Source organism: Hyla sarda, chromosome 5 (assembly GCF_029499605.1).
Source record: "Hyla sarda isolate aHylSar1 chromosome 5, aHylSar1.hap1, whole genome shotgun sequence".
In the NCBI taxonomy this organism is placed as follows: domain Eukaryota; kingdom Metazoa; phylum Chordata; class Amphibia; order Anura; family Hylidae; genus Hyla; species Hyla sarda.
This window is the reverse complement of record NC_079193.1, coordinates 320,194,024-320,219,834: the sequence shown is the minus strand read 5'-3', so window position 1 is coordinate 320,219,834 and position 25,811 is coordinate 320,194,024. Positions and strand designations below refer to the sequence as shown.

The 25,811-nt window shown below is 55.3% G+C and overlaps 22 non-coding genes and 19 pseudogenes across 22 annotated transcripts; all 41 read right to left on the bottom strand.

Moving 5' to 3' along the window:
- Positions 1 to 450: 450 nt before the first annotated feature.
- On the bottom strand, positions 451 to 570 carry LOC130275032 (5S ribosomal RNA; annotated as a pseudogene).
- A 300-nt stretch (positions 571 to 870) lies between these two features.
- Positions 871 to 989, bottom strand: LOC130274629 (5S ribosomal RNA). The gene has a single exon (XR_008844416.1). It is a non-coding gene; the product is annotated as a 5S ribosomal RNA (ribosomal RNA).
- Positions 990 to 1,646: 657 nt separating this feature from the next.
- Positions 1,647 to 1,766, bottom strand: LOC130275031 (5S ribosomal RNA; annotated as a pseudogene).
- A 300-nt stretch (positions 1,767 to 2,066) lies between these two features.
- On the bottom strand, positions 2,067 to 2,185 carry LOC130274617 (5S ribosomal RNA). Its single transcript, XR_008844412.1, has one exon. It is a non-coding gene; the product is annotated as a 5S ribosomal RNA (ribosomal RNA).
- A 664-nt stretch (positions 2,186 to 2,849) lies between these two features.
- On the bottom strand, positions 2,850 to 2,969 carry LOC130275029 (5S ribosomal RNA; annotated as a pseudogene).
- A 300-nt stretch (positions 2,970 to 3,269) lies between these two features.
- LOC130275258 (5S ribosomal RNA) lies at positions 3,270 to 3,388 on the bottom strand. Its single transcript, XR_008844717.1, has one exon. It is a non-coding gene; the product is annotated as a 5S ribosomal RNA (ribosomal RNA).
- Positions 3,389 to 4,053: 665 nt separating this feature from the next.
- LOC130275028 (5S ribosomal RNA) lies at positions 4,054 to 4,173 on the bottom strand (annotated as a pseudogene).
- Positions 4,174 to 4,473: 300 nt separating this feature from the next.
- On the bottom strand, positions 4,474 to 4,592 carry LOC130275247 (5S ribosomal RNA). Its single transcript, XR_008844716.1, has one exon. It is a non-coding gene; the product is annotated as a 5S ribosomal RNA (ribosomal RNA).
- Positions 4,593 to 5,249: 657 nt separating this feature from the next.
- On the bottom strand, positions 5,250 to 5,369 carry LOC130275026 (5S ribosomal RNA; annotated as a pseudogene).
- A 300-nt stretch (positions 5,370 to 5,669) lies between these two features.
- Positions 5,670 to 5,788, bottom strand: LOC130275235 (5S ribosomal RNA). Its single transcript, XR_008844712.1, has one exon. It is a non-coding gene; the product is annotated as a 5S ribosomal RNA (ribosomal RNA).
- Positions 5,789 to 6,446: 658 nt separating this feature from the next.
- LOC130275025 (5S ribosomal RNA) lies at positions 6,447 to 6,566 on the bottom strand (annotated as a pseudogene).
- A 300-nt stretch (positions 6,567 to 6,866) lies between these two features.
- Positions 6,867 to 6,985, bottom strand: LOC130275224 (5S ribosomal RNA). The gene has a single exon (XR_008844710.1). It is a non-coding gene; the product is annotated as a 5S ribosomal RNA (ribosomal RNA).
- A 653-nt stretch (positions 6,986 to 7,638) lies between these two features.
- On the bottom strand, positions 7,639 to 7,757 carry LOC130275183 (5S ribosomal RNA; annotated as a pseudogene).
- A 300-nt stretch (positions 7,758 to 8,057) lies between these two features.
- Positions 8,058 to 8,176, bottom strand: LOC130275213 (5S ribosomal RNA). Its single transcript, XR_008844705.1, has one exon. It is a non-coding gene; the product is annotated as a 5S ribosomal RNA (ribosomal RNA).
- Positions 8,177 to 8,834: 658 nt separating this feature from the next.
- LOC130275024 (5S ribosomal RNA) lies at positions 8,835 to 8,954 on the bottom strand (annotated as a pseudogene).
- A 300-nt stretch (positions 8,955 to 9,254) lies between these two features.
- Positions 9,255 to 9,373, bottom strand: LOC130275201 (5S ribosomal RNA). The gene has a single exon (XR_008844696.1). It is a non-coding gene; the product is annotated as a 5S ribosomal RNA (ribosomal RNA).
- Positions 9,374 to 10,030: 657 nt separating this feature from the next.
- LOC130275023 (5S ribosomal RNA) lies at positions 10,031 to 10,150 on the bottom strand (annotated as a pseudogene).
- A 300-nt stretch (positions 10,151 to 10,450) lies between these two features.
- LOC130275191 (5S ribosomal RNA) lies at positions 10,451 to 10,569 on the bottom strand. Its single transcript, XR_008844687.1, has one exon. It is a non-coding gene; the product is annotated as a 5S ribosomal RNA (ribosomal RNA).
- A 655-nt stretch (positions 10,570 to 11,224) lies between these two features.
- Positions 11,225 to 11,344, bottom strand: LOC130275022 (5S ribosomal RNA; annotated as a pseudogene).
- Positions 11,345 to 11,644: 300 nt separating this feature from the next.
- On the bottom strand, positions 11,645 to 11,763 carry LOC130275188 (5S ribosomal RNA). The gene has a single exon (XR_008844685.1). It is a non-coding gene; the product is annotated as a 5S ribosomal RNA (ribosomal RNA).
- A 658-nt stretch (positions 11,764 to 12,421) lies between these two features.
- On the bottom strand, positions 12,422 to 12,541 carry LOC130275021 (5S ribosomal RNA; annotated as a pseudogene).
- A 300-nt stretch (positions 12,542 to 12,841) lies between these two features.
- LOC130274881 (5S ribosomal RNA) lies at positions 12,842 to 12,960 on the bottom strand. Its single transcript, XR_008844589.1, has one exon. It is a non-coding gene; the product is annotated as a 5S ribosomal RNA (ribosomal RNA).
- Positions 12,961 to 13,610: 650 nt separating this feature from the next.
- LOC130275020 (5S ribosomal RNA) lies at positions 13,611 to 13,730 on the bottom strand (annotated as a pseudogene).
- A 300-nt stretch (positions 13,731 to 14,030) lies between these two features.
- On the bottom strand, positions 14,031 to 14,149 carry LOC130275177 (5S ribosomal RNA). Its single transcript, XR_008844684.1, has one exon. It is a non-coding gene; the product is annotated as a 5S ribosomal RNA (ribosomal RNA).
- Positions 14,150 to 14,796: 647 nt separating this feature from the next.
- LOC130275019 (5S ribosomal RNA) lies at positions 14,797 to 14,916 on the bottom strand (annotated as a pseudogene).
- A 300-nt stretch (positions 14,917 to 15,216) lies between these two features.
- LOC130275165 (5S ribosomal RNA) lies at positions 15,217 to 15,335 on the bottom strand. Its single transcript, XR_008844683.1, has one exon. It is a non-coding gene; the product is annotated as a 5S ribosomal RNA (ribosomal RNA).
- Positions 15,336 to 16,398: 1,063 nt separating this feature from the next.
- Positions 16,399 to 16,517, bottom strand: LOC130274877 (5S ribosomal RNA). Its single transcript, XR_008844585.1, has one exon. It is a non-coding gene; the product is annotated as a 5S ribosomal RNA (ribosomal RNA).
- A 652-nt stretch (positions 16,518 to 17,169) lies between these two features.
- Positions 17,170 to 17,288, bottom strand: LOC130274930 (5S ribosomal RNA). Its single transcript, XR_008844637.1, has one exon. It is a non-coding gene; the product is annotated as a 5S ribosomal RNA (ribosomal RNA).
- Positions 17,289 to 17,941: 653 nt separating this feature from the next.
- LOC130275017 (5S ribosomal RNA) lies at positions 17,942 to 18,061 on the bottom strand (annotated as a pseudogene).
- Positions 18,062 to 18,361: 300 nt separating this feature from the next.
- On the bottom strand, positions 18,362 to 18,480 carry LOC130274919 (5S ribosomal RNA). Its single transcript, XR_008844627.1, has one exon. It is a non-coding gene; the product is annotated as a 5S ribosomal RNA (ribosomal RNA).
- A 656-nt stretch (positions 18,481 to 19,136) lies between these two features.
- LOC130274929 (5S ribosomal RNA) lies at positions 19,137 to 19,255 on the bottom strand. The gene has a single exon (XR_008844636.1). It is a non-coding gene; the product is annotated as a 5S ribosomal RNA (ribosomal RNA).
- Positions 19,256 to 19,908: 653 nt separating this feature from the next.
- On the bottom strand, positions 19,909 to 20,028 carry LOC130275016 (5S ribosomal RNA; annotated as a pseudogene).
- Positions 20,029 to 20,328: 300 nt separating this feature from the next.
- On the bottom strand, positions 20,329 to 20,447 carry LOC130274918 (5S ribosomal RNA). The gene has a single exon (XR_008844626.1). It is a non-coding gene; the product is annotated as a 5S ribosomal RNA (ribosomal RNA).
- Positions 20,448 to 21,116: 669 nt separating this feature from the next.
- LOC130274928 (5S ribosomal RNA) lies at positions 21,117 to 21,235 on the bottom strand. The gene has a single exon (XR_008844635.1). It is a non-coding gene; the product is annotated as a 5S ribosomal RNA (ribosomal RNA).
- Positions 21,236 to 21,887: 652 nt separating this feature from the next.
- LOC130275015 (5S ribosomal RNA) lies at positions 21,888 to 22,007 on the bottom strand (annotated as a pseudogene).
- A 300-nt stretch (positions 22,008 to 22,307) lies between these two features.
- On the bottom strand, positions 22,308 to 22,426 carry LOC130275153 (5S ribosomal RNA). The gene has a single exon (XR_008844682.1). It is a non-coding gene; the product is annotated as a 5S ribosomal RNA (ribosomal RNA).
- Positions 22,427 to 23,080: 654 nt separating this feature from the next.
- Positions 23,081 to 23,200, bottom strand: LOC130275014 (5S ribosomal RNA; annotated as a pseudogene).
- Positions 23,201 to 23,500: 300 nt separating this feature from the next.
- On the bottom strand, positions 23,501 to 23,619 carry LOC130275142 (5S ribosomal RNA). Its single transcript, XR_008844681.1, has one exon. It is a non-coding gene; the product is annotated as a 5S ribosomal RNA (ribosomal RNA).
- Positions 23,620 to 24,272: 653 nt separating this feature from the next.
- Positions 24,273 to 24,392, bottom strand: LOC130275013 (5S ribosomal RNA; annotated as a pseudogene).
- Positions 24,393 to 24,692: 300 nt separating this feature from the next.
- LOC130275131 (5S ribosomal RNA) lies at positions 24,693 to 24,811 on the bottom strand. Its single transcript, XR_008844680.1, has one exon. It is a non-coding gene; the product is annotated as a 5S ribosomal RNA (ribosomal RNA).
- A 655-nt stretch (positions 24,812 to 25,466) lies between these two features.
- On the bottom strand, positions 25,467 to 25,586 carry LOC130275179 (5S ribosomal RNA; annotated as a pseudogene).
- Between the last annotated feature and the right edge of the window lie 225 nt (positions 25,587 to 25,811).

Sequence of the window (25,811 nt, the reverse complement as noted above, 5' to 3'; positions counted from 1 at the left end):
CTCAAAGCCTGGCCATTTCCTGGCTGGGCTGCTTTTAACTCTTATATTTACACATGCCTGGCTGCAGGGGCAATGAGCTTTTCTGGCCGGGACACGGAGCTGGATGGACGGATTGTGTGCTGACAGTAGCAAGCAGCAAACCGGCACACAGGCCTCTGCGGCTTCCAGCTCTGGCTTGCCCCAAGTTGAATGGGGGAGATTCGTCAAAACCTGCGCAGAGAAAAAGCGGAGCAGTTGCCCGTAGCAACCGATCACATTGCTTCTTTTCATTTTTTATTAGCTACCTTTTTGAAACTGGAAGAAGCCATCTCATTGGATGCTTACGGGCAATGGGCCAACTTTTCCCCCAAAACAGGTTTTCGTAAATCTCCTCCCCCCCCCCCCCCGATATTCGGGAAAGTGCCTTCCCAGGCTGGGCCAGAGGAGAAAGTGTAAAGAAACATCGCAACCTGTCTACAGCACCCGGTATTCCCAGGAGGTCAACCATCCCAGTACTGTCCGAGCCCGACCCTGCTTGGCTTCCGAGATCAGACGAGATCGGGCATACCCAGGGTGGTGTGGCCGGTAGACACTGGCTGGCCCCACTCTGTCGCACAAGCAGCTTTCCTCCAGGCCGCGGACCGTTGCGCAAAGGGCTGGACAGCAGGTAGCGCACCCCTGCGTACATTGCAGGTGAGCCCTGGGGACGTGCAGGGACTCAAGCTGATAGGACTGTAGGAGCATATCCCGTACTGTGACGTCACATAAACAACACAAGGGAGAAAGGCCATAAAAAAAGAAGAAAAGAAGCAAATGTGCAGCTAAGAAAGTGAATGTAAAAAAGGCATAGGGGAGACTGACCCCTGCTGGTTGAAGTGAGAAAAAGCAAAAAGCCTACAGCACCTGGTATTCCCAGGCGGTCTCCCATCCAAGTACTAACCAGGCCCGACCCTGCTTAGCTTCCGAGATCAGACGAGATCGGGCGTGTTCAGGGTGGTGTGGCCGTAGGCAGAGACGAGCCTCTCATTTGCAGCTCTTCTACTCTGCAGCCTGCCTGCCTGCCTGCTGCTCAGCACTGGGCCTGCTTCCTGCCCCCCTCCTTTCCACGCACTCAGCCCAGCTCCAAGGCTGCTTCAGCTCACTGGCTCTATGGCTTACGTACACAAACTGCTTTGCACAGGGAGCCCTTGCTCGGGCTGGCCCCTTCAGCCTCAGCCTGCTCAAAGCCTGGCCATTTCCTGGCTGGGCTGCTTTTAACTCTTATATTTACACATGCCTGGCTGCAGGGGCAATGAGCTTTTCTGGCCGGGACACGGAGCTGGATGGACGGATTGTGTGCTGACAGTAGCAAGCAGCAAACCGGCACACAGGCCTCTGCGGCTTCCAGCTCTGGCTTGCCCCAAGTTGAATGGGGGAGATTCGTCAAAACCTGCGCAGAGAAAAAGCGGAGCAGTTGCCCGTAGCAACCGATCACATTGCTTCTTTTCATTTTTTTATTAGCTACCTTTTTGAAACTGGAAGAAGCCATCTCATTGGATGCTTACGGGCAATGGGCCAACTTTTCCCCCAAAACAGGTTTTCGTAAATCTCCCCCCCCCCCCCGGATATTCGGGAAAGTGCCTTCCCAGGCTGGGCCAGAGGAGAAAGTGTAAAGAAACATCGCAACCTGTCTACAGCACCCGGTATTCCCAGGAGGTCAACCATCCCAGTACTGTCCGAGCCCGACCCTGCTTGGCTTCCGAGATCAGACGAGATCGGGCATACCCAGGGTGGTGTGGCCGGTAGACACTGGCTGGCCCCACTCTGTCGCACAAGCAGCTTTCCTCCAGGCCGCGGACCGTTGCGCAAAGGGCTGGACAGCAGGTAGCGCACCCCTGCGTACATTGCAGGTGAGCCCTGGGGACGTGCAGGGACTCAAGCTGATAGGACTGTAGGAGCATATCCCGTACTGTGACGTCACATAAACAACACAAGGGAGAAAGGCCATAAAAAAAGAAGAAAAGAAGCAAATGTGCAGCTAAGAAAGTGAATGTAAAAAAGGCATAGGGGAGACTGACCCCTGCTGGTTGAAGTGAGAAAAAGCAAAAAGCCTACAGCACCTGGTATTCCCAGGCGGTCTCCCATCCAAGTACTAACCAGGCCCGACCCTGCTTAGCTTCCGAGATCAGACGAGATCGGGCGTGTTCAGGGTGGTGTGGCCGTAGGCAGAGACGAGCCTCTCATTTGCAGCTCTTCTACTCTGCAGCCTGCCTGCCTGCCTGCTGCTCAGCACTGGGCCTGCTTCCTGCCCCCCTCCTTTCCACGCACTCAGCCCAGCTCCAAGGCTGCTTCAGCTCACTGGCTCTATGGCTTACGTACACAAACTGCTTTGCACAGGGAGCCCTTGCTCGGGCTGGCCCCTTCAGCCTCAGCCTGCTCAAAGCCTGGCCATTTCCTGGCTGGGCTGCTTTTAACTCTTATATTTACACATGCCTGGCTGCAGGGGCAATGAGCTTTTCTGGCCGGGACACGGAGCTGGATGGACGGATTGTGTGCTGACAGTAGCAAGCAGCAAACCGGCACACAGGCCTCTGCGGCTTCCAGCTCTGGCTTGCCCCAAGTTGAATGGGGGAGATTCGTCAAAACCTGCGCAGAGAAAAAGCGGAGCAGTTGCCCGTAGCAACCGATCACATTGCTTCTTTTCATTTTTTATTAGCTACCTTTTTGAAACTGGAAGAAGCCATCTCATTGGATGCTTACGGGCAATGGGCCAACTTTTCCCCCAAAACAGGTTTTCGTAAATCTCCTCCCCCCCCCCCCCCCCCCCGATATTCGGGAAAGTGCCTTCCCAGGCTGGGCCAGAGGAGAAAGTGTAAAGAAACATCGCAACCTGTCTACAGCACCCGGTATTCCCAGGAGGTCAACCATCCCAGTACTGTCCGAGCCCGACCCTGCTTGGCTTCCGAGATCAGACGAGATCGGGCATACCCAGGGTGGTGTGGCCGGTAGACACTGGCTGGCCCCACTCTGTCGCACAAGCAGCTTTCCTCCAGGCCGCGGACCGTTGCGCAAAGGGCTGGACAGCAGGTAGCGCACCCCTGCGTACATTGCAGGTGAGCCCTGGGGACGTGCAGGGACTCAAGCTGATAGGACTGTAGGAGCATATCCCGTACTGTGACGTCACATAAACAACACAAGGGAGAAAGGCCATAAAAAAAGAAGAAAAGAAGCAAATGTGCAGCTAAGAAAGTGAATGTAAAAAAGGCATAGGGGAGACTGACCCCTGCTGGTTGAAGTGAGAAAAAGCAAAAAGCCTACAGCACCTGGTATTCCCAGGCGGTCTCCCATCCAAGTACTAACCAGGCCCGACCCTGCTTAGCTTCCGAGATCAGACGAGATCGGGCGTGTTCAGGGTGGTGTGGCCGTAGGCAGAGACGAGCCTCTCATTTGCAGCTCTTCTACTCTGCAGCCTGCCTGCCTGCCTGCTGCTCAGCACTGGGCCTGCTTCCTGCCCCCCTCCTTTCCACGCACTCAGCCCAGCTCCAAGGCTGCTTCAGCTCACTGGCTCTATGGCTTACGTACACAAACTGCTTTGCACAGGGAGCCCTTGCTCGGGCTGGCCCCTTCAGCCTCAGCCTGCTCAAAGCCTGGCCATTTCCTGGCTGGGCTGCTTTTAACTCTTATATTTACACATGCCTGGCTGCAGGGGCAATGAGCTTTTCTGGCCGGGACACGGAGCTGGATGGACGGATTGTGTGCTGACAGTAGCAAGCAGCAAACCGGCACACAGGCCTCTGCGGCTTCCAGCTCTGGCTTGCCCCAAGTTGAATGGGGGAGATTCGTCAAAACCTGCGCAGAGAAAAAGCGGAGCAGTTGCCCGTAGCAACCGATCACATTGCTTCTTTTCATTTTTTATTAGCTACCTTTTTGAAACTGGAAGAAGCCATCTCATTGGATGCTTACGGGCAATGGGCCAACTTTTCCCCCAAAACAGGTTTTCGTAAATCTCCTCCCCCCCCCCCCCCCCCCCCGATATTCGGGAAAGTGCCTTCCCAGGCTGGGCCAGAGGAGAAAGTGTAAAGAAACATCGCAACCTGTCTACAGCACCCGGTATTCCCAGGAGGTCAACCATCCCAGTACTGTCCGAGCCCGACCCTGCTTGGCTTCCGAGATCAGACGAGATCGGGCATACCCAGGGTGGTGTGGCCGGTAGACACTGGCTGGCCCCACTCTGTCGCACAAGCAGCTTTCCTCCAGGCCGCGGACCGTTGCGCAAAGGGCTGGACAGCAGGTAGCGCACCCCTGCGTACATTGCAGGTGAGCCCTGGGGACGTGCAGGGACTCAAGCTGATAGGACTGTAGGAGCATATCCCGTACTGTGACGTCACATAAACAACACAAGGGAGAAAGGCCATAAAAAAAGAAGAAAAGAAGCAAATGTGCAGCTAAGAAAGTGAATGTAAAAAAGGCATAGGGGAGACTGACCCCTGCTGGTTGAAGTGAGAAAAAGCAAAAAGCCTACAGCACCTGGTATTCCCAGGCGGTCTCCCATCCAAGTACTAACCAGGCCCGACCCTGCTTAGCTTCCGAGATCAGACGAGATCGGGCGTGTTCAGGGTGGTGTGGCCGTAGGCAGAGATGAGCCTCTCATTTGCAGCTCTTCTACTCTGCAGCCTGCCTGCCTGCTGCTCAGCACTGGGCCTGCTTCCTGCCCCCCTCCTTTCCACGCACTCAGCCCAGCTCCAAGGCTGCTTCAGCTCACTGGCTCTATGGCTTACGTACACAAAGTGCTTTGCACAGGGAGCCCTTGCTCGGGCTGGCCCCTTCAGCCTCAGCCTGCTCAAAGCCTGGCCATTTCCTGGCTGGGCTGCTTTTAACTCTTATATTTACACATGCCTGGCTGCAGGGGCAATGAGCTTTTCTGGCCGGGACATGGAGCTGGATGGACGGATTGTGTGCTGACAGTAGCAAGCAGCAAACCGGCACACAGGCCTCTGCGGCTTCCAGCTCTGGCTTGCCCCAAGTTGAATGGGGGAGATTCGTCAAAACCTGCGCAGAGAAAAAGCGGAGCAGTTGCCCGTAGCAACCGATCACATTGCTTCTTTTCATTTTTTTATTAGCTACCTTTTTGAAACTGGAAGAAGCCATCTCATTGGATGCTTACGGGCAATGGGCCAACTTTTCCCCCAAAACAGGTTTTCGTAAATCTCCCCCCCCCCCCCCCCCGGATATTCGGGAAAGTGCCTTCCCAGGCTGGGCCAGAGGAGAAAGTGTAAAGAAACATCGCAACCTGTCTACAGCACCCGGTATTCCCAGGAGGTCAACCATCCCAGTACTGTCCGAGCCCGACCCTGCTTGGCTTCCGAGATCAGACGAGATCGGGCATACCCAGGGTGGTGTGGCCGGTAGACACTGGCTGGCCCCACTCTGTCGCACAAGCAGCTTTCCTCCAGGCCGCGGACCGTTGCGCAAAGGGCTGGACAGCAGGTAGCGCACCCCTGCGTACATTGCAGGTGAGCCCTGGGGACGTGCAGGGACTCAAGCTGATAGGACTGTAGGAGCATATCCCGTACTGTGACGTCACATAAACAACACAAGGGAGAAAGGCCATAAAAAAAGAAGAAAAGAAGCAAATGTGCAGCTAAGAAAGTGAATGTAAAAAAGGCATAGGGGAGACTGACCCCTGCTGGTTGAAGTGAGAAAAAGCAAAAAGCCTACAGCACCTGGTATTCCCAGGCGGTCTCCCATCCAAGTACTAACCAGGCCCGACCCTGCTTAGCTTCCGAGATCAGACGAGATCGGGCGTGTTCAGGGTGGTGTGGCCGTAGGCAGAGACGAGCCTCTCATTTGCAGCTCTTCTACTCTGCAGCCTGCCTGCCTGCCTGCTGCTCAGCACTGGGCCTGCTTCCTGCCCCCCTCCTTTCCACGCACTCAGCCCAGCTCCAAGGCTGCTTCAGCTCACTGGCTCTATGGCTTACGTACACAAACTGCTTTGCACAGGGAGCCCTTGCTCGGGCTGGCCCCTTCAGCCTCAGCCTGCTCAAAGCCTGGCCATTTCCTGGCTGGGCTGCTTTTAACTCTTATATTTACACATGCCTGGCTGCAGGGGCAATGAGCTTTTCTGGCCGGGACACGGAGCTGGATGGACGGATTGTGTGCTGACAGTAGCAAGCAGCAAACCGGCACACAGGCCTCTGCGGCTTCCAGCTCTGGCTTGCCCCAAGTTGAATGGGGGAGATTCGTCAAAACCTGCGCAGAGAAAAAGCGGAGCAGTTGCCCGTAGCAACCGATCACATTGCTTCTTTTCATTTTTTATTAGCTACCTTTTTGAAACTGGAAGAAGCCATCTCATTGGATGCTTACGGGCAATGGGCCAACTTTTCCCCCAAAACAGGTTTTCGTAAATCTCCCCCCCCCCCCCCCGGATATTCGGGAAAGTGCCTTCCCAGGCTGGGCCAGAGGAGAAAGTGTAAAGAAACATCGCAACCTGTCTACAGCACCCGGTATTCCCAGGAGGTCAACCATCCCAGTACTGTCCGAGCCCGACCCTGCTTGGCTTCCGAGATCAGACGAGATCGGGCATACCCAGGGTGGTGTGGCCGGTAGACACTGGCTGGCCCCACTCTGTCGCACAAGCAGCTTTCCTCCAGGCCGCGGACCGTTGCGCAAAGGGCTGGACAGCAGGTAGCGCACCCCTGCGTACATTGCAGGTGAGCCCTGGGGACGTGCAGGGACTCAAGCTGATAGGACTGTAGGAGCATATCCCGTACTGTGACGTCACATAAACAACACAAGGGAGAAAGGCCATAAAAAAAGAAGAAAAGAAGCAAATGTGCAGCTAAGAAAGTGAATGTAAAAAAGGCATAGGGGAGACTGACCCCTGCTGGTTGAAGTGAGAAAAAGCAAAAAGCCTACAGCACCTGGTATTCCCAGGCGGTCTCCCATCCAAGTACTAACCAGGCCCGACCCTGCTTAGCTTCCGAGATCAGACGAGATCGGGCGTGTTCAGGGTGGTGTGGCCGTAGGCAGAGACGAGCCTCTCATTTGCAGCTCTTCTACTCTGCAGCCTGCCTGCCTGCTGCTCAGCACTGGGCCTGCTTCCTGCCCCCCTCCTTTCCACGCACTCAGCCCAGCTCCAAGGCTGCTTCAGCTCACTGGCTCTATGGCTTACGTACACAAAGTGCTTTGCACAGGGAGCCCTTGCTCGGGCTGGCCCCTTCAGCCTCAGCCTGCTCAAAGCCTGGCCATTTCCTGGCTGGGCTGCTTTTAACTCTTATATTTACACATGCCTGGCTGCAGGGGCAATGAGCTTTTCTGGCCGGGACATGGAGCTGGATGGACGGATTGTGTGCTGACAGTAGCAAGCAGCAAACCGGCACACAGGCCTCTGCGGCTTCCAGCTCTGGCTTGCCCCAAGTTGAATGGGGGAGATTCGTCAAAACCTGCGCAGAGAAAAAGCGGAGCAGTTGCCCGTAGCAACCGATCACATTGCTTCTTTTCATTTTTTATTAGCTACCTTTTTGAAACTGGAAGAAGCCATCTCATTGGATGCTTACGGGCAATGGGCCAACTTTTCCCCCAAAACAGGTTTTCGTAAATCTCCCCCCCCCCCCCCGGATATTCGGGAAAGTGCCTTCCCAGGCTGGGCCAGAGGAGAAAGTGTAAAGAAACATCGCAACCTGTCTACAGCACCCGGTATTCCCAGGAGGTCAACCATCCCAGTACTGTCCGAGCCCGACCCGCTTGGCTTCCGAGATCAGACGAGATCGGGCATACCCAGGGTGGTGTGGCCGGTAGACACTGGCTGGCCCCACTCTGTCGCACAAGCAGCTTTCCTCCAGGCCGCGGACCGTTGCGCAAAGGGCTGGACAGCAGGTAGCGCACCCCTGCGTACATTGCAGGTGAGCCCTGGGGACGTGCAGGGACTCAAGCTGATAGGACTGTAGGAGCATATCCCGTACTGTGACGTCACATAAACAACACAAGGGAGAAAGGCCATAAAAAAAGAAGAAAAGAAGCAAATGTGCAGCTAAGAAAGTGAATGTAAAAAAGGCATAGGGGAGACTGACCCCTGCTGGTTGAAGTGAGAAAAAGCAAAAAGCCTACAGCACCTGGTATTCCCAGGCGGTCTCCCATCCAAGTACTAACCAGGCCCGACCCTGCTTAGCTTCCGAGATCAGACGAGATCGGGCGTGTTCAGGGTGGTGTGGCCGTAGGCAGAGACGAGCCTCTCATTTGCAGCTCTTCTACTCTGCAGCCTGCCTGCCTGCTGCTCAGCACTGGGCCTGCTTCCTGCCCCCCTCCTTTCCACGCACTCAGCCCAGCTCCAAGGCTGCTTCAGCTCACTGGCTCTATGGCTTACGTACACAAAGTGCTTTGCACAGGGAGCCCTTGCTCGGGCTGGCCCCTTCAGCCTCAGCCTGCTCAAAGCCTGGCCATTTCCTGGCTGGGCTGCTTTTAACTCTTATATTTACACATGCCTGGCTGCAGGGGCAATGAGCTTTTCTGGCCGGGACATGGAGCTGGATGGACGGATTGTGTGCTGACAGTAGCAAGCAGCAAACCGGCACACAGGCCTCTGCGGCTTCCAGCTCTGGCTTGCCCCAAGTTGAATGGGGGAGATTCGTCAAAACCTGCGCAGAGAAAAAGCGGAGCAGTTGCCCGTAGCAACCGATCACATTGCTTCTTTTCATTTTTTATTAGCTACCTTTTTGAAACTGGAAGAAGCCATCTCATTGGATGCTTACGGGCAATGGGCCAACTTTTCCCCCAAAACAGGTTTTCGTAAATCTCCCCCCCCCCCCCCCCCCCGGATATTCGGGAAAGTGCCTTCCCAGGCTGGGCCAGAGGAGAAAGTGTAAAGAAACATCGCAACCTGTCTACAGCACCCGGTATTCCCAGGAGGTCAACCATCCCAGTACTGTCCGAGCCCGACCCTGCTTGGCTTCCGAGATCAGACGAGATCGGGCATACCCAGGGTGGTGTGGCCGGTAGACACTGGCTGGCCCCACTCTGTCGCACAAGCAGCTTTCCTCCAGGCCGCGGACCGTTGCGCAAAGGGCTGGACAGCAGGTAGCGCACCCCTGCGTACATTGCAGGTGAGCCCTGGGGACGTGCAGGGACTCAAGCTGATAGGACTGTAGGAGCATATCCCGTACTGTGACGTCACATAAACAACACAAGGGAGAAAGGCCATAAAAAAAGAAGAAAAGAAGCAAATGTGCAGCTAAGAAAGTGAATGTAAAAAAGGCATAGGGGAGACTGACCCCTGCTGGTTGAAGTGAGAAAAAGCAAAAAGCCTACAGCACCTGGTATTCCCAGGCGGTCTCCCATCCAAGTACTAACCAGGCCCGACCCTGCTTAGCTTCCGAGATCAGACGAGATCGGGCGTGTTCAGGGTGGTGTGGCCGTAGGCAGAGACGAGCCTCTCATTTGCAGCTCTTCTACTCTGCAGCCTGCCTGCCTGCCTGCTGCTCAGCACTGGGCCTGCTTCCTGCCCCCCTCCTTTCCACGCACTCAGCCCAGCTCCAAGGCTGCTTCAGCTCACTGGCTCTATGGCTTACGTACACAAACTGCTTTGCACAGGGAGCCCTTGCTCGGGCTGGCCCCTTCAGCCTCAGCCTGCTCAAAGCCTGGCCATTTCCTGGCTGGGCTGCTTTTAACTCTTATATTTACACATGCCTGGCTGCAGGGGCAATGAGCTTTTCTGGCCGGGACATGGAGCTGGATGGACGGATTGTGTGCTGACAGTAGCAAGCAGCAAACCGGCACACAGGCCTCTGCGGCTTCCAGCTCTGGCTTGCCCCAAGTTGAATGGGGGAGATTCGTCAAAACCTGCGCAGAGAAAAAGCGGAGCAGTTGCCCGTAGCAACCGATCACATTGCTTCTTTTCATTTTTTTATTAGCTACCTTTTTGAAACTGGAAGAAGCCATCTCATTGGATGCTTACGGGCAATGGGCCAACTTTTCCCCCAAAACAGGTTTTCGTAAATCTCCCCCCCCCCCCCGGATATTCGGGAAAGTGCCTTCCCAGGCTGGGCCAGAGGAGAAAGTGTAAAGAAACATCGCAACCTGTCTACAGCACCCGGTATTCCCAGGAGGTCAACCATCCCAGTACTGTCCGAGCCCGACCCTGCTTGGCTTCCGAGATCAGACGAGATCGGGCATACCCAGGGTGGTGTGGCCGGTAGACACTGGCTGGCCCCACTCTGTCGCACAAGCAGCTTTCCTCCAGGCCGCGGACCGTTGCGCAAAGGGCTGGACAGCAGGTAGCGCACCCCTGCGTACATTGCAGGTGAGCCCTGGGGACGTGCAGGGACTCAAGCTGATAGGACTGTAGGAGCATATCCCGTACTGTGACGTCACATAAACAACACAAGGGAGAAAGGCCATAAAAAAAGAAGAAAAGAAGCAAATGTGCAGCTAAGAAAGTGAATGTAAAAAAGGCATAGGGGAGACTGACCCCTGCTGGTTGAAGTGAGAAAAAGCAAAAAGCCTACAGCACCTGGTATTCCCAGGCGGTCTCCCATCCAAGTACTAACCAGGCCCGACCCTGCTTAGCTTCCGAGATCAGACGAGATCGGGCGTGTTCAGGGTGGTGTGGCCGTAGGCAGAGACGAGCCTCTCATTTGCAGCTCTTCTACTCTGCAGCCTGCCTGCCTGCCTGCTGCTCAGCACTGGGCCTGCTTCCTGCCCCCCTCCTTTCCACGCACTCAGCCCAGCTCCAAGGCTGCTTCAGCTCACTGGCTCTATGGCTTACGTACACAAACTGCTTTGCACAGGGAGCCCTTGCTCGGGCTGGCCCCTTCAGCCTCAGCCTGCTCAAAGCCTGGCCATTTCCTGGCTGGGCTGCTTTTAACTCTTATATTTACACATGCCTGGCTGCAGGGGCAATGAGCTTTTCTGGCCGGGACACGGAGCTGGATGGACGGATTGTGTGCTGACAGTAGCAAGCAGCAAACCGGCACACAGGCCTCTGCGGCTTCCAGCTCTGGCTTGCCCCAAGTTGAATGGGGGAGATTCGTCAAAACCTGCGCAGAGAAAAAGCGGAGCAGTTGCCCGTAGCAACCGATCACATTGCTTTTTTTCATTTTTTATTAGCTACCTTTTTGAAACTGGAAGAAGCCATCTCATTGGATGCTTACGGGCAATGGGCCAACTTTTCCCCCAAAACAGGTTTTCGTAAATCTCCCCCCCCCCCCGGATATTCGGGAAAGTGCCTTCCCAGGCTGGGCCAGAGGAGAAAGTGTAAAGAAACATCGCAACCTGTCTACAGCACCCGGTATTCCCAGGAGGTCAACCATCCCAGTACTGTCCGAGCCCGACCCTGCTTGGCTTCCGAGATCAGACGAGATCGGGCATACCCAGGGTGGTGTGGCCGGTAGACACTGGCTGGCCCCACTCTGTCGCACAAGCAGCTTTCCTCCAGGCCGCGGACCGTTGCGCAAAGGGCTGGACAGCAGGTAGCGCACCCCTGCGTACATTGCAGGTGAGCCCTGGGGACGTGCAGGGACTCAAGCTGATAGGACTGTAGGAGCATATCCCGTACTGTGACGTCACATAAACAACACAAGGGAGAAAGGCCATAAAAAAAGAAGAAAAGAAGCAAATGTGCAGCTAAGAAAGTGAATGTAAAAAAGGCATAGGGGAGACTGACCCCTGCTGGTTGAAGTGAGAAAAAGCAAAAAGCCTACAGCACCTGGTATTCCCAGGCGGTCTCCCATCCAAGTACTAACCAGGCCCGACCCTGCTTAGCTTCCGAGATCAGACGAGATCGGGCGTGTTCAGGGTGGTGTGGCCGTAGGCAGAGACGAGCCTCTCATTTGCAGCTCTTCTACTCTGCAGCCTGCTTGCCTGCCTGCTGCTCAGCACTGGGCCTGCTTCCTGCCCCCCTCCTTTCCACGCACTCAGCCCAGCTCCAAGGCTGCTTCAGCTCACTGGCTCTATGGCTTACGTACACAAACTGCTTTGCACAGGGAGCCCTTGCTCGGGCTGGCCCCTTCAGCCTCAGCCTGCTCAAAGCCTGGCCATTTCCTGGCTGGGCTGCTTTTAACTCTTATATTTACACATGCCTGGCTGCAGGGGCAATGAGCTTTTCTGGCCGGGACACGGAGCTGGATGGACGGATTGTGTGCTGACAGTAGCAAGCAGCAAACCGGCACACAGGCCTCTGCGGCTTCCAGCTCTGGCTTGCCCCAAGTTGAATGGGGGAGATTCGTCAAAACCTGCGCAGAGAAAAAGCGGAGCAGTTGCCCGTAGCAACCGATCACATTGCTTCTTTTCATTTTTTATTAGCTACCTTTTTGAAACTGGAAGAAGCCATCTCATTGGATGCTTACGGGCAATGGGCCAACTTTTCCCCCAAAACAGGTTTTCGTAAATCTCCTCCCCCCCCCCCCCGATATTCGGGAAAGTGCCTTCCCAGGCTGGGCCAGAGGAGAAAGTGTAAAGAAACATCGCAACCTGTCTACAGCACCCGGTATTCCCAGGAGGTCAACCATCCCAGTACTGTCCGAGCCCGACCCTGCTTGGCTTCCGAGATCAGACGAGATCGGGCATACCCAGGGTGGTGTGGCCGGTAGACACTGGCTGGCCCCACTCTGTCGCACAAGCAGCTTTCCTCCAGGCCGCGGACCGTTGCGCAAAGGGCTGGACAGCAGGTAGCGCACCCCTGCGTACATTGCAGGTGAGCCCTGGGGACGTGCAGGGACTCAAGCTGATAGGACTGTAGGAGCATATCCCGTACTGTGACGTCACATAAACAACACAAGGGAGAAAGGCCATAAAAAAAGAAGAAAAGAAGCAAATGTGCAGCTAAGAAAGTGAATGTAAAAAAGGCATAGGGGAGACTGACCCCTGCTGGTTGAAGTGAGAAAAAGCAAAAAGCCTACAGCACCTGGTATTCCCAGGCGGTCTCCCATCCAAGTACTAACCAGGCCCGACCCTGCTTAGCTTCCGAGATCAGACGAGATCGGGCATGTTCAGGGTGGTGTGGCCGTAGGCAGAGATGAGCCTCTCATTTGCAGCTCTTCAACTCTGCAGCCTGCCTGCCTGCTGCTCAGCACTGGGCCTGCTTCCTGCCCCCTCCTTTCCACGCACTCAGCCCAGCTCCAAGGCTGCTTCAGCTCACTGGCTCTATGGCTTACGTACACAAACTGCTTTGCACAGGGAGCCCTTGCTCGGGCTGGCCCCTTCAGCCTCAGCCTGCTCAAAGCCTGGCCATTTCCTGGCTGGGCTGCTTTTAACTCTTATATTTACACATGCCTGGCTGCAGGGGCAATGAGCTTTTCTGGCCGGGACACGGAGCTGGATGGACGGATTGTGTGCTGACAGTAGCAAGCAGCAAACCGGCACACAGGCCTCTGCGGCTTCCAGCTCTGGCTTGCCCCAAGTTGAATGGGGGAGATTCGTCAAAACCTGCGCAGAGAAAAAGCGGAGCAGTTGCCCGTAGCAACCGATCACATTGCTTCTTTTCATTTTTTATTTGCTACCTTTTTGAAACTGGAAGAAGCCATCTCATTGGATGCTTACGGGCAATGGGCCAACTTTTCCCCCAAAACAGGTTTTCGTAAATCTCCCCCCCCCCCCCGATATTCGGGAAAGTGCCTTCCCAGGCTGGGCCAGAGGAGAAAGTGTAAAGAAACATCGCAACCTGTCTACAGCACCCGGTATTCCCAGGAGGTCAACCATCCCAGTACTGTCCGAGCCCGACCCTGCTTGGCTTCCGAGATCAGACGAGATCGGGCATACCCAGGGTGGTGTGGCCGGTAGACACTGGCTGGCCCCACTCTGTCGCACAAGCAGCTTTCCTCCAGGCCGCGGACCGTTGCGCAAAGGGCTGGACAGCAGGTAGCGCACCCCTGCGTACATTGCAGGTGAGCCCTGGGGACGTGCAGGGACTCAAGCTGATAGGACTGTAGGAGCATATCCCGTACTGTGACGTCACATAAACAACACAAGGGAGAAAGGCCATAAAAAAAGAAGAAAAGAAGCAAATGTGCAGCTAAGAAAGTGAATGTAAAAAAGGCATAGGGGAGACTGACCCCTGCTGGTTGAAGTGAGAAAAAGCAAAAAGCCTACAGCACCTGGTATTCCCAGGCGGTCTCCCATCCAAGTACTAACCAGGCCCGACCCTGCTTAGCTTCCGAGATCAGACGAGATCGGGCGTGTTCAGGGTGGTGTGGCCGTAGGCAGAGACGAGCCTCTCATTTGCAGCTCTTCTACTCTGCAGCCTGCCTGCCTGCTGCTCAGCACTGGGCCTGCTTCCTGCCCCCCTCCTTTCCACGCACTCAGCCCAGCTCCAAGGCTGCTTCAGCTCACTGGCTCTATGGCTTACGTACACAAACTGCTTTGCACAGGGAGCCCTTGCTCGGGCTGGCCCCTTCAGCCTCAGCCTGCTCAAAGCCTGGCCATTTCCTGGCTGGGCTGCTTTTAACTCTTATATTTACACATGCCTGGCTGCAGGGGCAATGAGCTTTTCTGGCCGGGACATGGAGCTGGATGGACGGATTGTGTGCTGACAGTAGCAAGCAGCAAACCGGCACACAGGCCTCTGCGGCTTCCAGCTCTGGCTTGCCCCAAGTTGAATGGGGGAGATTCGTCAAAACCTGCGCAGAGAAAAAGCGGAGCAGTTGCCCGTAGCAACCGATCACATTGCTTCTTTTCATTTTTTATTAGCTACCTTTTTGAAACTGGAAGAAGCCATCTCATTGGATGCTTACGGGCAATGGGCCAACTTTTCCCCCAAAACAGGTTTTCGTAAATCTCCCCCCCCGGATATTCGGGAAAGTGCCTTCCCAGGCTGGGCCAGAGGAGAAAGTGTAAAGAAACATCGCAACCTGTCTACAGCACCCGGTATTCCCAGGAGGTCAACCATCCCAGTACTGTCCGAGCCCGACCCTGCTTGGCTTCCGAGATCAGACGAGATCGGGCATACCCAGGGTGGTGTGGCCGGTAGACACTGGCTGGCCCCACTCTGTCGCACAAGCAGCTTTCCTCCAGGCCGCGGACCGTTGCGCAAAGGGCTGGACAGCAGGTAGCGCACCCCTGCGTACATTGCAGGTGAGCCCTGGGGACGTGCAGGGACTCAAGCTGATAGGACTGTAGGAGCATATCCCGTACTGTGACGTCACATAAACAACACAAGGGAGAAAGGCCATAAAAAAAGAAGAAAAGAAGCAAATGTGCAGCTAAGAAAGTGAATGTAAAAAAGGCATAGGGGAGACTGACCCCTGCTGGTTGAAGTGAGAAAAAGCAAAAAGCCTACAGCACCTGGTATTCCCAGGCGGTCTCCCATCCAAGTACTAACCAGGCCCGACCCTGCTTAGCTTCCGAGATCAGACGAGATCGGGCGTGTTCAGGGTGGTGTGGCCGTAGGCAGAGACGAGCCTCTCATTTGCAGCTCTTCTACTCTGCAGCCTGCTTGCCTGCCTGCTGCTCAGCACTGGGCCTGCTTCCTGCCCCCCTCCTTTCCACGCACTCAGCCCAGCTCCAAGGCTGCTTCAGCTCACTGGCTCTATGGCTTACGTACACAAACTGCTTTGCACAGGGAGCCCTTGCTCGGGCTGGCCCCTTCAGCCTCAGCCTGCTCAAAGCCTGGCCATTTCCTGGCTGGGCTGCTTTTAACTCTTATATTTACACATGCCTGGCTGCAGGGGCAATGAGCTTTTCTGGCCGGGACACGGAGCTGGATGGACGGATTGTGTGCTGACAGTAGCAAGCAGCAAACCGGCACACAGGCCTCTGCGGCTTCCAGCTCTGGCTTGCCCCAAGTTGAATGGGGGAGATTCGTCAAAACCTGCGCAGAGAAAAAGCGGAGCAGTTGCCCGTAGCAACCGATCACATTGCTTCTTTTCATTTTTTATTTGCTACCTTTTTGAAACTGGAAGAAGCCATCTCATTGGATGCTTACGGGCAATGGGCCAACTTTTCCCCCAAAACAGGTTTTCGTAAATCTCCTCCCCCCCCGATATTCGGGAAAGTGCCTTCCCAGGCTGGGCCAGAGGAGAAAGTGTAAAGAAACATCGCAACCTGTCTACAGCACCCGGTATTCCCAGGAGGTCAACCATCCCAGTACTGTCCGAGCCCGACCCTGCTTGGCTTCCGAGATCAGACATACCCAGGGTGGTGTGGCCGGTAGACACTGGCTGGCCCCACTCTGTCGCACAAGCAGCTTTCCTCCAGGCCGCGGACCGTTGCGCAAAGGGCTGGACAGCAGGTAGCGCACCCCTGCGTACATTGCAGGTGAGCCCTGGGGACGTGCAGGGACTCAAGCTGATAGGACTGTAGGAGCATATCCCGTACTGTGACGTCACATAAACAACACAAGGGAGAAAGGCCATAAAAAAAGAAGAAAAGAAGCAAATGTGCAGCTAAGAAAGTGAATGTAAAAAAGGCATAGGGGAGACTGACCCCTGCTGGTTGAAGTGAGAAAAAGCAAAAAGCCTACAGCACCTGGTATTCCCAGGCGGTCTCCCATCCAAGTACTGACCAGGCCCGACCCTGCTTAGCTTCCGAGATCAGACGAGATCGGGCGTGTTCAGGGTGGTGTGGCCGTAGGCAGAGACGAGTCTCTCATTTGCAGCTCTTCTACTCTGCAGCCTGCCTGCCTGCCTGCTGCTCAGCACTGGGCCTGCTTCCTGCCCCCCTCCTTTCCACGCACTCAGCCCAGCTCCAAGGCTGCTTCAGCTCACTGGCTCTATGGCTTACGTACACAAACTGCTTTGCACAGGGAGCCCTTGCTCGGGCTGGCCCCTTCAGCCTCAGCCTGCTCAAAGCCTGGCCATTTCCTGGCTGGGCTGCTTTTAACTCTTATATTTACACATGCCTGGCTGCAGGGGCAATGAGCTTTTCTGGCCGGGACACGGAGCTGGATGGACGGATTGTGTGCTGACAGTAGCAAGCAGCAAACCGGCACACAGGCCTCTGCGGCTTCCAGCTCTGGCTTGCCCCAAGTTGAATGGGGGAGATTCGTCAAAACCTGCGCAGAGAAAAAGCGGAGCAGTTGCCCGTAGCAACCGATCACATTGCTTCTTTTCATTTTTTATTTGCTACCTTTTTGAAACTGGAAGAAGCCATCTCATTGGATGCTTACGGGCAATGGGCCAACTTTTCCCCCAAAACAGGTTTTCGTAAATCTCCCCCCCCCCGATATTCGGGAAAGTGCCTTCCCAGGCTGGGCCAGAGGAGAAAGTGTAAAGAAACATCGCAACCTGTCTACAGCACCCGGTATTCCCAGGAGGTCAACCATCCCAGTACTGTCCGAGCCCGACCCTGCTTGGCTTCCGAGATCAGACGAGATCGGGCGTGTTCAGGGTGGTGTGGCCGTAGGCAGAGACGAGCCTCTCATTTGCAGCTCTTCTACTCTGCAGCCTGCCTGCCTGCCTGCTGCTCAGCACTGGGCCTGCTTCCTGCCCCCCTCCTTTCCACGCACTCAGCCCAGCTCCAAGGCTGCTTCAGCTCACTGGCTCTATGGCTTACGTACACAAACTGCTTTGCACAGGGAGCCCTTGCTCGGGCTGGCCCCTTCAGCCTCAGCCTGCTCAAAGCCTGGCCATTTCCTGGCTGGGCTGCTTTTAACTCTTATATTTACACATGCCTGGCTGCAGGGGCAATGAGCTTTTCTGGCCGGGACACGGAGCTGGATGGACGGATTGTGTGCTGACAGTAGCAAGCAGCAAACCGGCACACAGGCCTCTGCGGCTTCCAGCTCTGGCTTGCCCCAAGTTGAATGGGGGAGATTCGTCAAAACCTGCGCAGAGAAAAAGCGGAGCAGTTGCCCGTAGCAACCGATCACATTGCTTCTTTTCATTTTTTATTTGCTACCTTTTTGAAACTGGAAGAAGCCATCTCATTGGATGCTTACGGGCAATGGGCCAACTTTTCCCCCAAAACAGGTTTTCGTAAATCTCCCCCCCCCCCGATATTCGGGAAAGTGCCTTCCCAGGCTGGGCCAGAGGAGAAAGTGTAAAGAAACATCGCAACCTGTCTACAGCACCCGGTATTCCCAGGAGGTCAACCATCCCAGTACTGTCCGAGCCCGACCCTGCTTGGCTTCCGAGATCAGACGAGATCGGGCATACCCAGGGTGGTGTGGCCGGTAGACACTGGCTGGCCCCACTCTGTCGCACAAGCAGCTTTCCTCCAGGCCGCGGACCGTTGCGCAAAGGGCTGGACAGCAGGTAGCGCACCCCTGCGTACATTGCAGGTGAGCCCTGGGGACGTGCAGGGACTCAAGCTGATAGGACTGTAGGAGCATATCCCGTACTGTGACGTCACATAAACAACACAAGGGAGAAAGGCCATAAAAAAAGAAGAAAAGAAGCAAATGTGCAGCTAAGAAAGTGAATGTAAAAAAGGCATAGGGGAGACTGACCCCTGCTGGTTGAAGTGAGAAAAAGCAAAAAGCCTACAGCACCTGGTATTCCCAGGCGGTCTCCCATCCAAGTACTAACCAGCCCCGACCCTGCTTAGCTTCCGAGATCAGACGAGATCGGGCGTGTTCAGGGTGGTGTGGCCGTAGGCAGAGACGAGCCTCTCATTTGCAGCTCTTCTACTCTGCAGCCTGCCTGCCTGCCTGCCTGCTGCTCAGCACTGGGCCTGCTTCCTGCCCCCCTCCTTTCCACGCACTCAGCCCAGCTCCAAGGCTGCTTCAGCTCACTGGCTCTATGGCTTACGTACACAAACTGCTTTGCACAGGGAGCCCTTGCTCGGGCTGGCCCCTTCAGCCTCAGCCTGCTCAAAGCCTGGCCATTTCCTGGCTGGGCTGCTTTTAACTCTTATATTTACACATGCCTGGCTGCAGGGGCAATGAGCTTTTCTGGCCGGGACACGGAGCTGGATGGACGGATTGTGTGCTGACAGTAGCAAGCAGCAAACCGGCACACAGGCCTCTGCGGCTTCCAGCTCTGGCTTGCCCCAAGTTGAATGGGGGAGATTCGTCAAAACCTGCGCAGAGAAAAAGCGGAGCAGTTGCCCGTAGCAACCGATCACATTGCTTCTTTTCATTTTTTATTTGCTACCTTTTTGAAACTGGAAGAAGCCATCTCATTGGATGCTTACGGGCAATGGGCCAACTTTTCCCCCAAAACAGGTTTTCGTAAATCTCCCCCCCCCCGATATTCGGGAAAGTGCCTTCCCAGGCTGGGCCAGAGGAGAAAGTGTAAAGAAACATCGCAACCTGTCTACAGCACCCGGTATTCCCAGGAGGTCAACCATCCCAGTACTGTCCGAGCCCGACCCTGCTTGGCTTCCGAGATCAGACGAGATCGGGCGTGTTCAGGGTGGTGTGGCCGTAGGCAGAGACGAGCCTCTCATTTGCAGCTCTTCTACTCTGCAGCCTGCCTGCCTGCCTGCTGCTCAGCACTGGGCCTGCTTCCTGCCCCCCTCCTTTCCACGCACTCAGCCCAGCTCCAAGGCTGCTTCAGCTCACTGGCTCTATGGCTTACGTACACAAACTGCTTTGCACAGGGAGCCCTTGCTCGGGCTGGCCCCTTCAGCCTCAGCCTGCTCAAAGCCTGGCCATTTCCTGGCTGGGCTGCTTTTAACTCTTATATTTACACATGCCTGGCTGCAGGGGCAATGAGCTTTTCTGGCCGGGACACGGAGCTGGATGGACGGATTGTGTGCTGACAGTAGCAAGCAGCAAACCGGCACACAGGCCTCTGCGGCTTCCAGCTCTGGCTTGCCCCAAGTTGAATGGGGGAGATTCGTCAAAACCTGCGCAGAGAAAAAGCGGAGCAGTTGCCCGTAGCAACCGATCACATTGCTTCTTTTCATTTTTTATTTGCTACCTTTTTGAAACTGGAAGAAGCCATCTCATTGGATGCTTACGGGCAATGGGCCAACTTTTCCCCCAAAACAGGTTTTCGTAAATCTCCCCCCCCCCCGATATTCGGGAAAGTGCCTTCCCAGGCTGGGCCAGAGGAGAAAGTGTAAAGAAACATCGCAACCTGTCTACAGCACCCGGTATTCCCAGGAGGTCAACCATCCCAGTACTGTCCGAGCCCGACCCTGCTTGGCTTCCGAGATCAGACGAGATCGGGCATACCCAGGGTGGTGTGGCCGGTAGACACTGGCTGGCCCCACTCTGTCGCACAAGCAGCTTTCCTCCAGGCCGCGGACCGTTGCGCAAAGGGCTGGACAGCAGGTAGCGCACCCCTGCGTACATTGCAGGTGAGCCCTGGGGACGTGCAGGGACTCAAGCTGATAGGACTGTAGGAGCATATCCCGTACTGTGACGTCACATAAACAACACAAGGGAGAAAGGCCATAAAAAAAGAAGAAAAGAAGCAAATGTGCAGCTAAGAAAGTGAATGTAAAAAAGGCATAGGGGAGACTGACCCCTGCTGGTTGAAGTGAGAAAAAGCAAAAAGCCTACAGCACCTGGTATTCCCAGGCGGTCTCCCATCCAAGTACTAACCAGCCCCGACCCTGCTTAGCTTCCGAGATCAGACGAGATCGGGCGTGTTCAGGGTGGTGTGGCCGTAGGCAGAGACGAGCCTCTCATTTGCAGCTCTTCTACTCTGCAGCCTGCCTGCCTGCCTGCCTGCCTGCTGCTCAGCACTGGGCCTGCTTCCTGCCCCCCTCCTTTCCACGCACTCAGCCCAGCTCCAAGGCTGCTTCAGCTCACTGGCTCTATGGCTTACGTACACAAACTGCTTTGCACAGGGAGCCCTTGCTCGGGCTGGCCCCTTCAGCCTCAGCCTGCTCAAAGCCTGGCCATTTCCTGGCTGGGCTGCTTTTAACTCTTATATTTACACATGCCTGGCTGCAGGGGCAATGAGCTTTTCTGGCCGGGACACGGAGCTGGATGGACGGATTGTGTGCTGACAGTAGCAAGCAGCAAACCGGCACACAGGCCTCTGCGGCTTCCAGCTCTGGCTTGCCCCAAGTTGAATGGGGGAGATTCGTCAAAACCTGCGCAGAGAAAAAGCGGAGCAGTTGCCCGTAGCAACCGATCACATTGCTTCTTTTCATTTTTTATTTGCTACCTTTTTGAAACTGGAAGAAGCCATCTCATTGGATGCTTACGGGCAATGGGCCAACTTTTCCCCCAAAACAGGTTTTCGTAAATCTCCCCCCCCCCCCCCCCCCCGATATTCGGGAAAGTGCCTTCCCAGGCTGGGCCAGAGGAGAAAGTGTAAAGAAACATCGCAACCTGTCTACAGCACCCGGTATTCCCAGGAGGTCAACCATCCCAGTACTGTCCGAGCCCGACCCTGCTTGGCTTCCGAGATCAGACGAGATCGGGCGTGTTCAGGGTGGTGTGGCCGTAGGCAGAGACGAGCCTCTCATTTGCAGCTCTTCTACTCTGCAGCCTGCCTGCCTGCCTGCTGCTCAGCACTGGGCCTGCTTCCTGCCCCCCTCCTTTCCACGCACTCAGCCCAGCTCCAAGGCTGCTTCAGCTCACTGGCTCTATGGCTTACGTACACAAACTGCTTTGCACAGGGAGCCCTTGCTCGGGCTGGCCCCTTCAGCCTCAGCCTGCTCAAAGCCTGGCCATTTCCTGGCTGGGCTGCTTTTAACTCTTATATTTACACATGCCTGGCTGCAGGGGCAATGAGCTTTTCTGGCCGGGACACGGAGCTGGATGGACGGATTGTGTGCTGACAGTAGCAAGCAGCAAACCGGCACACAGGCCTCTGCGGCTTCCAGCTCTGGCTTGCCCCAAGTTGAATGGGGGAGATTCGTCAAAACCTGCGCAGAGAAAAAGCGGAGCAGTTGCCCGTAGCAACCGATCACATTGCTTCTTTTCATTTTTTATTTGCTACCTTTTTGAAACTGGAAGAAGCCATCTCATTGGATGCTTACGGGCAATGGGCCAACTTTTCCCCCAAAACAGGTTTTCGTAAATCTCCCCCCCCCCGATATTCGGGAAAGTGCCTTCCCAGGCTGGGCCAGAGGAGAAAGTGTAAAGAAACATCGCAACCTGTCTACAGCACCCGGTATTCCCAGGAGGTCAACCATCCCAGTACTGTCCGAGCCCGACCCTGCTTGGCTTCCGAGATCAGACGAGATCGGGCATACCCAGGGTGGTGTGGCCGGTAGACACTGGCTGGCCCCACTCTGTCGCACAAGCAGCTTTCCTCCAGGCCGCGGACCGTTGCGCAAAGGGCTGGACAGCAGGTAGCGCACCCCTGCGTACATTGCAGGTGAGCCCTGGGGACGTGCAGGGACTCAAGCTGATAGGACTGTAGGAGCATATCCCGTACTGTGACGTCACATAAACAACACAAGGGAGAAAGGCCATAAAAAAAGAAGAAAAGAAGCAAATGTGCAGCTAAGAAAGTGAATGTAAAAAAGGCATAGGGGAGACTGACCCCTGCTGGTTGAAGTGAGAAAAAGCAAAAAGCCTACAGCACCTGGTATTCCCAGGCGGTCTCCCATCCAAGTACTAACCAGGCCCGACCCTGCTTAGCTTCCGAGATCAGACGAGATCGGGCGTGTTCAGGGTGGTGTGGCCGTAGGCAGAGACGAGCCTCTCATTTGCAGCTCTTCTACTCTGCAGCCTGCCTGCCTGCCTGCTGCTCAGCACTGGGCCTGCTTCCTGCCCCCCTCCTTTCCACGCACTCAGCCCAGCTCCAAGGCTGCTTCAGCTCACTGGCTCTATGGCTTACGTACACAAACTGCTTTGCACAGGGAGCCCTTGCTCGGGCTGGCCCCTTCAGCCTCAGCCTGCTCAAAGCCTGGCCATTTCCTGGCTGGGCTGCTTTTAACTCTTATATTTACACATGCCTGGCTGCAGGGGCAATGAGCTTTTCTGGCCGGGACACGGAGCTGGATGGACGGATTGTGTGCTGACAGTAGCAAGCAGCAAACCGGCACACAGGCCTCTGCGGCTTCCAGCTCTGGCTTGCCCCAAGTTGAATGGGGGAGATTCGTCAAAACCTGCGCAGAGAAAAAGCGGAGCAGTTGCCCGTAGCAACCGATCACATTGCTTCTTTTCATTTTTTATTTGCTACCTTTTTGAAACTGGAAGAAGCCATCTCATTGGATGCTTACGGGCAATGGGCCAACTTTTCCCCCAAAACAGGTTTTCGTAAATCTCCCCCCCCCCCCGATATTCGGGAAAGTGCCTTCCCAGGCTGGGCCAGAGGAGAAAGTGTAAAGAAACATCGCAACCTGTCTACAGCACCCGGTATTCCCAGGAGGTCAACCATCCCAGTACTGTCCGAGCCCGACCCTGCTTGGCTTCCGAGATCAGACGAGATCGGGCATACCCAGGGTGGTGTGGCCGGTAGACACTGGCTGGCCCCACTCTGTCGCACAAGCAGCTTTCCTCCAGGCCGCGGACCGTTGCGCAAAGGGCTGGACAGCAGGTAGCGCACCCCTGCGTACATTGCAGGTGAGCCCTGGGGACGTGCAGGGACTCAAGCTGATAGGACTGTAGGAGCATATCCCGTACTGTGACGTCACATAAACAACACAAGGGAGAAAGGCCATAAAAAAAGAAGAAAAGAAGCAAATGTGCAGCTAAGAAAGTGAATGTAAAAAAGGCATAGGGGAGACTGACCCCTGCTGGTTGAAGTGAGAAAAAGCAAAAAGCCTACAGCACCTGGTATTCCCAGGCGGTCTCCCATCCAAGTACTAACCAGGCCCGACCCTGCTTAGCTTCCGAGATCAGACGAGATCGGGCGTGTTCAGGGTGGTGTGGCCGTAGGCAGAGACGAGCCTCTCATTTGCAGCTCTTCTACTCTGCAGCCTGCCTGCCTGCCTGCTGCTCAGCACTGGGCCTGCTTCCTGCCCCCCTCCTTTCCACGCACTCAGCCCAGCTCCAAGGCTGCTTCAGCTCACTGGCTCTATGGCTTACGTACACAAACTGCTTTGCACAGGGAGCCCTTGCTCGGGCTGGCCCCTTCAGCCTCAGCCTGCTCAAAGCCTGGCCATTTCCTGGCTGGGCTGCTTTTAACTCTTATATTTACACATGCCTGGCTGCAGGGGCAATGAGCTTTTCTGGCCGGGACACGGAGCTGGATGGACGGATTGTGTGCTGACAGTAGCAAGCAGCAAACCGGCACACAGGCCTCTGCGGCTTCCAGCTCTGGCTTGCCCCAAGTTGAATGGGGGAGATTCGTCAAAACCTGCGCAGAGAAAAAGCGGAGCAGTTGCCCGTAGCAACCGATCACATTGCTTCTTTTCATTTTTTATTTGCTACCTTTTTGAAACTGGAAGAAGCCATCTCATTGGATGCTTACGGGCAATGGGCCAACTTTTCCCCCAAAACAGGTTTTCGTAAATCTCCCCCCCCCCCGATATTCGGGAAAGTGCCTTCCCAGGCTGGGCCAGAGGAGAAAGTGTAAAGAAACATCGCAACCTGTCTACAGCACCCGGTATTCCCAGGAGGTCAACCATCCCAGTACTGTCCGAGCCCGACCCTGCTTGGCTTCCGAGATCAGACGAGATCGGGCATACCCAGGGTGGTGTGGCCGGTAGACACTGGCTGGCCCCACTCTGTCGCACAAGCAGCTTTCCTCCAGGCCGCGGACCGTTGCGCAAAGGGCTGGACAGCAGGTAGCGCACCCCTGCGTACATTGCAGGTGAGCCCTGGGGACGTGCAGGGACTCAAGCTGATAGGACTGTAGGAGCATATCCCGTACTGTGACGTCACATAAACAACACAAGGGAGAAAGGCCATAAAAAAAGAAGAAAAGAAGCAAATGTGCAGCTAAGAAAGTGAATGTAAAAAAGGCATAGGGGAGACTGACCCCTGCTGGTTGAAGTGAGAAAAAGCAAAAAGCCTACAGCACCTGGTATTCCCAGGCGGTCTCCCATCCAAGTACTAACCAGGCCCGACCCTGCTTAGCTTCCGAGATCAGACGAGATCGGGCGTGTTCAGGGTGGTGTGGCCGTAGGCAGAGACGAGCCTCTCATTTGCAGCTCTTCTACTCTGCAGCCTGCTTGCCTGCCTGCTGCTCAGCACTGGGCCTGCTTCCTGCCCCCCTCCTTTCCACGCACTCAGCCCAGCTCCAAGGCTGCTTCAGCTCACTGGCTCTATGGCTTTCGTACACAAACTGCTTTGCACAGGGAGCCCTTGCTCGGGCTGGCCCCTTCAGCCTCAGCCTGCTCAAAGCCTGGCCATTTCCTGGCTGGGCTGCTTTTAACTCTTATATTTACACATGCCTGGCTGCAGGGGCAATGAGCTTTTCTGGCCGGGACACGGAGCTGGATGGACGGATTGTGTGCTGACAGTAGCAAGCAGCAAACCGGCACACAGGCCTCTGCGGCTTCCAGCTCTGGCTTGCCCCAAGTTGAATGGGGGAGATTCGTCAAAACCTGCGCAGAGAAAAAGCGGAGCAGTTGCCCGTAGCAACCGATCACATTGCTTCTTTTCATTTTTTATTTGCTACCTTTTTGAAACTGGAAGAAGCCATCTCATTGGATGCTTACGGGCAATGGGCCAACTTTTCCCCCAAAACAGGTTTTCGTAAATCTCCCCCCCCCCCCCGATATTCGGGAAAGTGCCTTCCCAGGCTGGGCCAGAGGAGAAAGTGTAAAGAAACATCGCAACCTGTCTACAGCACCCGGTATTCCCAGGAGGTCAACCATCCCAGTACTGTCCGAGCCCGACCCTGCTTGGCTTCCGAGATCAGCCGAGATCGGGCATACCCAGGGTGGTGTGGCCGGTAGACACTGGCTGGCCCCACTCTGTCGCACAAGCAGCTTTCCTCCAGGCCGCGGACCGTTGCGCAAAGGGCTGGACAGCAGGTAGCGCACCCCTGCGTACATTGCAGGTGAGCCCTGGGGACGTGCAGGGACTCAAGCTGATAGGACTGTAGGAGCATATCCCGTACTGTGACGTCACATAAACAACACAAGGGAGAAAGGCCATAAAAAAAGAAGAAAAGAAGCAAATG